Source organism: Mobula birostris, chromosome 1 (assembly GCF_030028105.1).
Source record: "Mobula birostris isolate sMobBir1 chromosome 1, sMobBir1.hap1, whole genome shotgun sequence".
In the NCBI taxonomy this organism is placed as follows: Eukaryota; Metazoa; Chordata; class Chondrichthyes; order Myliobatiformes; family Myliobatidae; genus Mobula; species Mobula birostris.
In genome coordinates, this window is record NC_092370.1 from 251,420,807 (window position 1) to 251,433,987 (window position 13,181).

A 13,181-nucleotide genomic window follows, 5' to 3' on the forward strand; every position below is an offset into this window, starting at 1 on the left:
ATCTCCTCTGTATATATAATCATCAGAGCTATGGATGGTCAGAGTCCTTTTCTCTGGGTGGGGAGTGTAGAGATAGAGTGTAAACATTCCGTCTTCTCCAACCCGTTACCTTTTTCACCTACCATCTCCAAGCTTCTTTCTTCATCCCCTTCACCCACACACCTGGTTTCACCTATCACCTTCTAGCTTATTTTCCTTTCTTACCCCCACCCTCACCTTTTAATTCCGGCATCTTCCACCTTCTATTCCAGTCCTGATGAAGACTCTCAGCCAGAAAATCAACTGTTTATTCACTTCCAAAGCTGCTTCCTACTGCGTTCTGCCACCATTCTGTGTATGTTAATAGAGATAGAGGGCACAAGTTTAAGGTGAGAGAGGAAATTTTAAAGGAGACTTGAGGGTGTGAAATTGGTGGCCATCTGGAATAAGCTGCCAGAGGCAGCTTTAGAGGCAGATACAATGATAAGATTAAAATGGCATCCAATACTTAAGGAAAGGTATAGGGGGATTAATGGATAGGCATTACGTTGGCATGATTCAGGTAGGCCGTAAATGCTTAATAGGGGCAAGTGGGATTAGTATGGATTGCATGTCGATGCAATGCCTATCTTTACTAATCCTACTTGCCCTATATCTCAAGCAACACACACAAAATGCTGGAGGAACTCTGCAGGTCAGGCAGCATCTGTGGAAATGAATAAACAGTTGATGTTTTTCTTCAGGGCTGGAAAAGGATGAGGGAAGATGCCAGACTAAAAAGGTGGATGGAGGGAAAGAAGGGCAAGCTAGAAGGTGATAGCTGAAGCCAGGAGAGAGGAAAAGGTAAAGGGTTGGAGAAGAAAGAATCTGATAGGATTGTAGACCATGGGAGAACAGGAAGGAGAAGGGGCAACAGGGGGAATTGATAAGCAGGTGAAGAGAAAAGGTACGAGTCCAGAGTGGGTAATAGAAGAAAAGGGAAGGGGAATAAAATTACCATAAATTGAAGAAATCAATGTTCATTCCATCAGGTTGGAGGCCATCTAGATGGAATATGAGGTGTTGCTCCTCCAACCTGACAGTAGCCTCATTAAGGCAGAAAAGGCCACGGATCAACATGTACACCTGCTTATTAATGCAACTATCTAATCAGCAGAGGTTCAATTGTTGTTCAGACCAAATATCAGAATGAGGAAGAAATGTGATCTAAGTGACTTCGACTGTGGAAAGATTGTTGGTGCCAGACTGGGTGGTTTGTCTACCTCAAAAACTACTGATCTCCTGGGATTTTCACACACAAGTCAAGAGTTTACAGACAATGGTGCAAAAAACATCCAGCAAGTGGGTGAAAATGCTTGTTCATGCCAGAGGCCAGAGAAAAATAGCCAGATTAGTTTAAACTGACAGGAAGGTGACTGTAACTCAAATAACCATACATTACAACAGTGGTGTGCAGAAGAGCATCTCTGAATGCACAACAATCCAACTTTGAAGCGGCAGAAGATCATGAACACACACTCAGAGGCCAGTGTATTAAGTACAGAAGGTAGCCACTGAATGTATATTAATTGGGAAAGGAAATAGTGGCTGGAGATCTTGATGGTTTTGGGAGTGTATAGATCAGACAATCCAATGACGTTTGTGAGATTGAGAGGGTGACAGAGTGGACAATCCAACAGGTTATTATTTTTTTTAAAAGAGCTTACTGAGTCAGCAGTAAGTGTTCCAACTCCGCCAGGCCTAGAAGCTATACTTTTAACAGGCTGTTCAAGCCTAGCAAGCCTATCCTGCCTAACTGACTAATCTGACCAATTAACTTATTGACTGGTACATCCCTGAAATATGGGAGGAAACCTATGTGATCGTGGGGAAATGTACAAACTCCTTACAGAGAGCATCAGGAACTAAACCCTGATCGCCGTTGTTGCAAAGTGTTCCACTAACCACTATGCTACCTTGCCACCTCCCCTTTAATTGCACATATGGATTAAGTCAAAAAGAGCTACTTTCCCCAAGTAGTTAGGCTGATCAACACCTCCACTTACTAACCGAGCCTTCCACAACCCCACCACCACTAGTTTAACATTTCCTGTCAGTCACTTTATGTACAGACACTTCTGTGCATAGCATCACTTTATGGACATACAATCAATGTATATAAACTATCTTGTGCATTTATATTTATTGCATTTTTTAATTATTGTGTTCTTTTTCTTTTTTTTTGGATCTGGAGTATTTGCTCTCTTTTACACCTTGTGTACTGGAAATGACATTAAACAATCTTAAATCTTGAGTACTTCTTACCTAAATTTCCCATCCTGGTTGCCTGTACTTTCAAACAGAATGACAGCTAGCTACCACATTGCATTAAATTATCATTCTCTGATTACAAACAGCCTGCTGCTGACCCCAACCTGCTTCTCTTACAGTGGGAATTGAGGATCACTTAGTGCCTCTTCCAGATTCCTGGACTTCATAACCTTGTGCGTAACACACAACTACACATTTTTGGAAGACTCATTCAATATAATCTGTATATCTGCAACTCAGGAAGTATAGGAGTAATGAGATGCTGCAAAGCAAATGATGTACTTCTATGCTTCCATTATTTATGGTAAGTAAATCCTCAAATTGTATAATTTGAAGAAATCTCAAAAATATACTATTGTCATCAGTGCACACAGAGTAGGAAACGTCAGTCAGTAGGCACGTCACCTGTAGGGTTTCCCCCAAGCCTTGAATTAAAAACAATATTATGAAACACTTACAACCAGTTTACTCAGTCATCAAGAAAACCCAGGGAAAAGATAAAAATGTACGAATAAAATAAGCAGTAATGTTCTCTAATTACTTCAATTGCAAAGGGGACACAGTAAAAGCATTAATATATGAACTGATCATCAAACTTCTATCTTCAGTAAATCTACTGTATACAAAAACCTTCATTAGAATAATTTATTCACATGGGGGTGGCACATATGAAACATGTTTGAGAAGAATAAACATGTGTGTTTGATATACAAATCTGTAAACAGCACATGTTTATCACGCCAAAATAATGTCTGTATGTAAATTATGATACTGTGACAGTATCATTAAGGGTAATGAATTTTAACAGGTGTGTGATTTAGTGAACAAATATAGAATTCTAAGATGTAATTAAGCTACATTTGTAGGAATCATAAAAGAATATATGCTAAAGATTAATGGCTGATAGCATATGTGTATGAGCTAATGGGAATGGTATTTATGTATGTTATTCATTGTTCCATCAGATTTACTGAAATAAAAAGTACTTTTTCCATTTTCTGTAATACAAACACTATTTTGTTCTCTCTAAAAAGGCAGTATTATCTAAATTCAGTAATAATAAGGCAAAAAGTTGTGCACAGTTACTGAAATGCTGATAATTTCAAAATCAATGACTCACATACAGCAAATTTTAGAATATTCATACATTATTTGAGTTGCAAAATCCTGAGAATGATGCTTTCCAGTACATCATTCATATTTCTCTCTGGTAAATATTTCTGAATTATTTTAGATTTGAAAACTACGGCACTTTTTAAATGGGACTAACACTTGAGTTACAACATACAAGCAGATAGCAGACTTGATCAATTTACAACAATGCACATCTTATTGATCAGATCTTGCATCAGTCTGAATTCACTTTATTAAGATCATTGTCTAAATATCCATTAGTTACTTTGTCCATCCTGTTTTATATGGACGTTATTTGATGAATATTATTCTAATTTATTCGGGTTTCAAGTTATTCATTAATGATGGCTTTACATTAATGATAGAAAATAATATCAGTGTCTAATCTTGCATTTGTAAAAATATATCTTATAAATATATCTAGTATTTAAAATATCATGCACAACCTTTTCCCTCTATTTACTCTAAAACAGTAACATTAGATAATAAAAATTCTTATTCATCAAGCACTGTAGAGTCATTTAATGAATGTGTTAAATTTAACCCCTTGATATAAGCCAGTCTCATTATCTCTATTCAGCTAAATATTCTAAATTTCTATATCAATATGATTCATTAAAATAATGAACATAAGATTTCTAAATGGCCCATGAAAACTACATCATTCATCTTTTGCAAGATTTGTTTGTAGCTGAGAATAAATTTTATTTCTTGTACTGCTGCAGCAAAACACAACTTTCACTATATACATGTGATAATAAACTACGTTCTGAAATAAGATTTAATTATGATATTAAATATAAATTTAAATGCTAAATCATAACTAATTGCAAAAAGTGAGAAGCTTTAAAGGAATGCTACTACGTTTTAAATAGGTTTACTTTTTAAAATAATTCCTTCTCTAGCATTACTGAAATGCAAATAATTCTGTGTCAAGGAATGATCTTATGCAATCTATGCTTTGCCAGGGAAAGAAATAACTTGCAGATCTTGAAAATTTCAGAATTTGGCCAAGCAGTAAGAGTTCATGTGCTTTGAGAGAGAACGTACTCATCCCAATGGGTGCAAATTTGAGGGTTTATCAGTAAACTTTAATACCTTTCACACACTGTTTTAAATGCTCTGTAAATTTATTGGTTGATATTTCAACTATTTTAGAAGTCATCCTGCCTTGATCTGCATGACAATTCATGGGTCACTCATTAATATTTTTATTTTATTTTATTTAGAGGTACTGCACGGAACAGATTCTTCAGGCCCAAAGAACTGCACCTCCCAGCAACCCACCTATTTAACCCCAGCCTAAACACAGGACAATTTACTATGACCAATTAACTTGCTAACCGGTACATCTCCAGACTGTGGGAGGAAACCGGAGGACCTGGGAAAAAAAACCTCGCAGCTCACAGGGAGAACGCTCAAACTCCTTACAGAGGGCACTGCAATTGAACTCCAAACGTTTCAAGCTGTAATCATGCCATACAAACCACTATGCTACCGTGGCACTAGGTTGAGCCAGTGCCTTATTATAATTACAATACAGTAATCATATTATTAATATGATGGTTTATTGGGTTTGGGGGATATGCAATATCAAACTGTCACACAAAAAGTACAATGATTCAGAAGACTAGACATTTTTAATATCTGTTCTTTTGTCAATGTTATGATGCCCTGTTTTTAGGTTTCTTGAAACTCAGTTTGACCCAGGTTCAAAAATACTCAACAATATAAAGAATACACTGGCTTATTGGAAACAATACTTATGATAAGGATTTTTGAAGATTTAGTAATTATATTCTCAAATTATTATTTTCAATCTAATCAGACCTGTTATTTACCTCCAAGACTTTCTAACAAAAGGCAGTATCTTTGTACTCTTTATTATCACACAATATCTAGAAAGTCTGTGTCTTTCTATTTCTTTTGAATAATTTATGCTCTTGGCTCCTCAAGAAGACCCACTTTGACAATATTAGTAAATACATCATTTCCTACTCTACTACCAATACTTATATTAATCAAAACCAACTCCTAAAGCAAATGAAACAAGGAAGTTTATATAAACCTTCCACACTGAACCAACTGTTTATTAGAAGTCCAAAATTCTTTCTGCGATCTGATTTCTCCAAATTAGATCACAGAACAGTACAGCACAAGAACAGGCCCTTCAACACACACTGTTGTGCTGCACCAATTAGTAATCAAATGGTTAACTACTCTCTCTGCCTATTCAAACATCTGCAAATAATATGCAATTGCTAATTACAGAATGTCTAACAACAACCTAGGGAAACTTCCCTGTCAACCATCTCTGCTTGAATACACCCAAATCCAAAGAAAGTATTATTTATCATTAGAAATCTAAGACCGAGTTTAATTTTCTTGGCAGATTTTACTTCGTTACTTTCATACCTTAAACAATTTTAATGAATTCTAACAGATCAGTTTGTTGTTTCCATATTGTGAGTTGCCTTTTGTACTAAAGTATAATCCAGTCATGTATATTTAAAATGCATACCTTGCTTTCATTAATTTGTTGTTTGCATTGCTTGTACCCATTTTTATATGTGATGGCTTTTATCTGTCTAAAACAACTATTAACTGTTAAATAGTTATAGTGGACAGATAAAACACAGATTTAATCAAGAGCATTGTATATGAAGGGCTCAAAGCTTTATTGATAATCCCTACCATCTATACCACAATCTCTTTGACCAACTACCATCAAGGAGGAGGTACAGGAGCAGTAGGACTAGGACTGCCAGACTGGGTAACTACTTCTTCAGTCAGACTATAAGACTATTGAATACTCTGCCACCACAGAGGTCTCAGCACCAGGACAGCAAGTAGTTTGTTTACTATACTGTTTACCTGTGTGTTTATATTTTGAATTATAAATATTCATTTATATTTTGAATTATATTTTATTAATGTATATTTAATTTTATATGCTGTGTGGGATATACGTTTTATGGGTACACCATGTCTGGAGGAATGTTGTTTCATTTGGTTATGTATCTTTACAGTCAGATGACAATAAAACTGAACTAAAAATTTTACATTGGTTTTACTTTTGGTTATTCAATGAAACCAAACTCTTGGCAAACTGCATGCAAATCTGATGTTAATTTGTACTAATACTATATGTGATATTAATGCTTCATGCAAAATCTCTGTCACCTCTTTTAAAACAAATGTTGGAACATGTCTTCAGCCCATTTATATCAGCAGGTAAAAATTAAAGAATGGAGTATCATCATCTGATGACAAAAGGTCCACTCAGAACAGTGAATGGCCCCAAGTGGGAACAAACATCCACATCAGTAACTGTTTTATTTCTGACCTAAAATTATAAAATTCACTTACTAAGACAGAGCTATTGTATTAATGTATTTTAGCTGATAACATTTCGTTTTGAATATAATTAACAATAACTTTCCTTCATGATTATACAAAGGGTGAAACATTTAACTTCTATACCAATGTCACATTATCAAATATTATGAAGTAATTACTCAATTATTTTCAGAATCAAGTAAAAAGAAACAAGACTTACCTTAATAATGTCTGTGAAAAGTATTTCAATGTGTTTGCGATATCAGTTCCAGATGGGACAGGATAAATATTATGAAGAACACGGTTGTGGTATTCTTGTAAATAACGGACCTTAGATGCAACTGAATAAGTGAGAATTTTGGAAAAGGGTTAGTTCTTTTAATATACAGTTTATGCTACAAAATACTAAAAGTTTTTAAAAAACTATTTTGGGCAAACATGCTCAAAACGTATTTCCTTTGTTCTTTTAATTTTTTTTATTTGATCCTTTTCAGATATATACTAGATAAAGCTTTTAGGAACACAGACTACTAGTACTTTACTAAAGTGATTATACCTTTAAATGTCACAACATATGCCGGTAATAATAAACCTGATTCTGATCAGGCACTTGCTAAGTGATTACTTTTACAGGATAATTAGCACCGAGAAATCCAACAAAAACATCCTGAAGAAGGGTCTCAGCCTGAAATGTTCCATTAATGCTGCCTGACCTGCAGAGTTCCTCCAGCATGTTGTGTGTGTTGCTTTGGACTTCCAGCATCTGCAAAATTTCTCATGTTTAGAATAATCATTGTTCATGCTCAAATTCATTCCACAAACAAACAACAGCAATCAGGAAGAGTAATTCTGAATGTTTTTTTTAATTTTTAGGCCAGCAATGGTCAAACTCCAAATTCCGCCAAGACTATGTTGACCCAAGGATCATCCTTGTGTACATTGTGAACAGCAGACAATGATACAGGGCTTGCTACAGAAACATGGATCGAAACACAAATCTATCTGTAGTAGCATCAAAGTTCAAAGTAAAATTTATTATCAGAGTACATACATGTCACCATATACAACCCTAAGATTCTTTTTCTGCGGGCATACTTAGCAAATCTATAGACTGTAACTGTAAACAGGATCTGTAAACTGTAAACATCAGGAACTGTAAACTAAAAAAGCTGTGCCAACACAGATATAAATAAATAGCAATAAATAACGAGCGTGAAATAACAAGACACAAGAGTCCTTAAATGAGTATAGCTATCCCTTTTCTTAAAGAGCCTGATGGTTGAGGGGTTGGTTGTGTGACGGGATCCTGGATTACTCCTATGAACTGTGCTTTTGAAAAGAGAGAGAGTTATTCAACATCGATATCTTGTTTTGAAAAGAGAGAGAGACGAAGACTGACTGTTGGACTGTCACTTTAAGGCACGAGAAAGAACTGGCTAATTTTTGGATTTCTGCTGAGTTGGAGAGAGAGATGGCACCAAGCAGCTCGTAAGTTGCTATGGTAACTGAGGGCGGTTATTTGATGGACAATCGACGTTATGATTTTTCGGCAGCCGTGTTGATACTTCTCAAGAACACGGCATGCTTGTGCATTTCTTACACAGACAAAGGAAGGAGGAGTTATTTGAGTGACAGTTGATGCTCAGCACGGGAAGATAAAATAGGTCAGATGATAGTCCTCAGACACATGCTTTGGACACTGAATGAGCATTGTTGTGCCCGCAGAAAAAGTGGGTTTTGGAGGATCGATCGGCCAGATCAATCAGTTGCTCTTGCAGTGAAAAGGAAAGGGGTTGACTGGTGGGGAGCTGTAAATGTGTCCACCCTCGCCTGGGTGATAGCTCCACCACAGAAAACCAGTCCCCTTTGTTAAAGTCACAGTCAGTGACTTTTAAAGGATTTCAAAGGACAACGAGAAGATCGGTGGCGTCAGCTTACCTAAAGACTCAAATCTCTCCCTCTCTCTCTCTCTCCATCACTACTCAACTCAATATCACGAACTGAACTGAGCTGAACTTTACTCATCGTAAGACTGTATCTTCTTACCCCTAGACTTAAAGAAGCTTGGTTTTTCATACATATATTTCCACACTTACTGATATACTTACATATATATATATATATATATATATATATATATATATAAAATCATTGCTGACCTGTTTAACTACATTTATATTACTGTATTGCGTAGCCACTAATAAATATTATTAGTTAGTAGCAATACTGGACTCCAAAGTGTTTTCTATTTCTGCTGGTTCTTTATTCCTGTCACGGAGTACGTGACAGTTGTAACTGTTAGGGAACCTGTTGGTGTGAATCCTGAGGCAGTTGTACCTTCTACCTGATGGCAGCAGTGAGAAAAGACCATGGCCTCGATGGCGAGGATCTTTGATGATGGATGCTGCTTTTCTACAGCAATGTTTCACATAGATGTGCTCAATGGTTGGGAGGGTTTTATCTATGATGTACTGGGCCGAATCCACTACTTTTGTCGGATTTCCCGCTGAAAGGCATTGGTGTTCCATACCAGGCCATAACGCAGCCAGTCAGCACATTTTCCACACATCTATCGAAGTTTGCCAAGGTTTTTTATTTCATTCCAACTCCCCACAGACTCCTGAGGAAGTTGAGGAGCTGTCATGCTTTCTTCACAATTACGTTTATATGATGGGTCCAGGACAGGTCCTCTGAGATAGTGACATCCAGGAATTTAAAGTTACTGACCCACTCCATCTCTGATCCTCTGATGATTACTGGTTCACGGACCTCTGATTTCCCTCTCCTGAAGTCTACAATCAGCTCCTTGGTCTTACTGACATTGAGTGAGAGGTTGTTGTTATTACACCACTCAGCCAAGTTTTCAACCTCGCTCCTGTTTGCTGATTGTCACCCCCTGTGATATAGCCCACAACAGTGGTGTCATCAGCAAACTTGTATAATAATAATATACTCTTTTGTTACAGCAGCAACATTTAAAAACAAACTTAGCAGTGTGCAGACTTACCTAATAAAAAAACACGTAATAATAATATACACAATAATAATTTACCACTGTGCAATAATGTACAAAATAATAAGCGACGATAGTACTATGAGCAACACACAAAATGCTGGAGGAACTCAACAGGTCAGGCAGCAACTATGGAAAAAAGTACAGTTGACGTTTTGGGCCGAAACCCTTGGGCAGACCTGGAGAAAAAAGCTGAGGGTACATTTAAAAGGTGGGGGGAGGGAATAGAGAATCACCAGGTGACAGCTGAAAACCAGAGGGGGAGGGATGAAGTAAAGAGCTGGCAAGTTCCTCCAGGTTTCACCTATCACCTTGTGTTTCTCTCTCCTCTCCTCCAACTTTTCAATCCACTCAGCTTTTTTTTTCTCCAGTCCTGCCTAAGGGTTTCAGCCCAAAACGTCCACTATACATTTTTCCACAGATCAGACAAACCCAATAGGCAGACCACGGGCCAGGTCTGGACCGCGCCATCCCACTGGTACTTACGTGAACGCACCTGTCATAATATGTAAATAAAGTGCGCGCTGCTCTAATTTATTTTAACCTCATCCCACACCGTACACTTGACCTACACCCCCGTACAGCACGCGACACCAAGTTGATTAAAAGGTGTGCAATTGATATGGCTGGCGAAGTCTTAAGTCATGATGAGAAAACCAAGAAAACGGTTGTAGAGCTATCAAAGACGGTGCCATTGTCGGCTAACACGGCAACAAGAAGAGTAGAAGTTTTAGCGGAGGAGTGTTTTTCCAGTCTAGTCACCGATTTGGAGAAAGCAGAAGCCGTATCACTAGCCATAGACTCGTCCGGTGACCGAACCGATATGGAAGAGCTATATGTGTTCGCAAGATTTTTTTGATGGGAAGACCTTTCAGAAAGAGCTACTTTGTTTGCTTCCTCTGCCTGGGTGCACAACTGGGGAAATATTTTTTAACGAATTGTCACAGATCTTTGTGAAGAATGGCTTGGATGTGAGCAAAATTGTGTCCGTGTCACTGATGGGGCTCCGTCGATGGTGGGACAACACAAGGGCTTGGTAAGCAGGTCTGCCGCTGTTAACCCAGCACTCTTGGCATTTCATTGCATTATTCACAAATCAGTGTTGTGCACTAAACTGTGTGGGGAAAATGAAAGAGGCGATGGATACTGTGACAAGACTGGTAAATGTCGTTCGTGAGAGTTCTAGTCTGCAACATCGCCTTTTCAGAGCATTGCTGGAGGAAATGTCAGCGGAGCACAAAGATCTTTTGCTTCATAATGATGTTCGCTGGCTGAGCAAAGGCCGTGTGTTGGAGAGGGTGTGCGACCTGCGCGATGAGCTTGTGTCATTTTTATCCAGCCTGCAGAGCCAAAAAACCCAAGGATTTAAGAGGTTTTTAACTGACAACAAGGTGATGGCACATGTTCTTTTTTTTGTCTGACATCATGTCTCATCTAAATCAACTTAATCTGCAATTACAAGGCAACAACCACACTGTTGCGGACATGTACGAGGTGACTGAAGCTTTCCGGTCAAAGCTGAACCTTTTGGAGAGAGACATTCACGGGAGAAAGTTGCACTTTCCACGTCTGCGGGAGCATTGCGAGAAGAACGAAATGCTGGAGGATCCAGTGATGAAGGATTTCGAGACGAGGCTGGCAGAAAACATCAGGGAATGATTTGAAAGCTCCCCTAAACTCTCAGGTGACATCCTCCTCTTCCTGAGACAGCCGTTCTCCATTTCAGCTGACGGCCAGTGGACTGCAGAGGCCAAAAGGCTGGTACCTTCCATAGATGAGGCAACTCTTCAGATGGAGGTCTTGGAAATGGGAACATCTGATTTGCTCAAAGTACAACACAAGAACGTTGGGGTGAGTGACTTTTGGATCAACGTGGTTCCCCAAGCTCAATTCAAAGACACGAGAGCTACTGCAATGCTCCAACTCACACTGTTCCCCTCCACGTACATATGTGAGTCATCGTTTTCTTCAATGAACTCTGTCAAGAACCAGGACAGAAACAGACTCTCCCATGCACATCTGGGCCAGTGCCTCGGGATTGCCACAACAGAATACAGGCCCGACATCAAAACGGTTGCCTCATCCCGTCACTGTCACTTCTCTCACTGATTGGTGAGTGAGTCAATTTATTTTTGTCCATTTGTCAATCTTATTGTGGTATAATAATATAACAACAATAATACTGATAATTTCATTTATAGCTACACCTCATATGCTACAAAGCTTAATTAAAAAGTACAAATAGATTAAATGAGAGAACAGAAATAGTGGAAAAGGCAGTACTACTAAAACTGTTTGTGTGGAAGAGAAGTGGTGAAGACTACCATGTTGTGTGTGTGTGTGTGTGTGTGTGTGTGTGTGTGTGTGTGTGTGTGTGTGTGTGTTTTAAGTCCCAGATGAATTCTCAATGTGACATCTGACAGTTGTGATAGTTAGAATCATAATTAAATGGTTGGTTTTGGACTTACTTTGTTTCAAGACTCAAACAACAGGAATTCTGCAGATGCTGGAAATTCAAGCAACGCACATAAAAGTTGCTCATGAACGCAGCAAGCCAGGCAGCATCTGTAGGAAGAGGTGCAGCCGACGTTTCAGGCCAAGACCCTTCGTCAGGACTAAATGAAGGAAGAGTGAGTAAGGGATTTGAAAGTTGATCTCCCTCCTGGCACTTATCCGTGTAAGCGGAACAAATGCTACACATGCCCTTACACTTCCTCCCTTACCACCATTCAGGGCCCCAAACAGTCCTTCCAGGTGAGGCAACACTTCACCTGTGAGTCGACTGGGGTGATATACTGCGTCCGGTGCTCCCGATGTGGCCTTTTATATATTGGCGAGACCGGACACAGACTGGGAGACCGCTTTGCTGAACACCTACGCTCTGTCCGCCAGAGAAAGCAGGATCTACCAGTGGCCACACATTTTAATTCCACATCCCATTCCCATTCTGACATGTCTATCCACGGCCTCCTCTACTGCAAAGATGAAGCCACACTCAGGCTGGAGGAACAACACCTTATATTCTGTCTGGGTAGCCTCCAACCTGATGGCATGAACATTGACTTCTCTACCTTCCGCTAATGCCCCACCTCCCCCTCGTACCCCATCTGTTACTTATTTTTATACACACATTCTTTCTCTCACTCTCCTTTTTCTCCCTCTGTCCCTCTGAATATACCCCTTGCCCATCCTCTGGGTCCCCCCCCCACCCCGTTGTCTTTCTTCCCAGACCTCCTGTCCCATGATCCTCTCGTATCCCCTTTTGCCTATCGCCTGTCCAGCTCTTGGCTCCATCCCTCCCCGTCCTGTCTTCTCCTATCATTTTGGATCTCCCCCTCCCCCTCCAACTTTCAAATCCCTTACTCACTCTTCCTTCAGTTAGTCCTGACGAAGGGTCTCAGCCTGA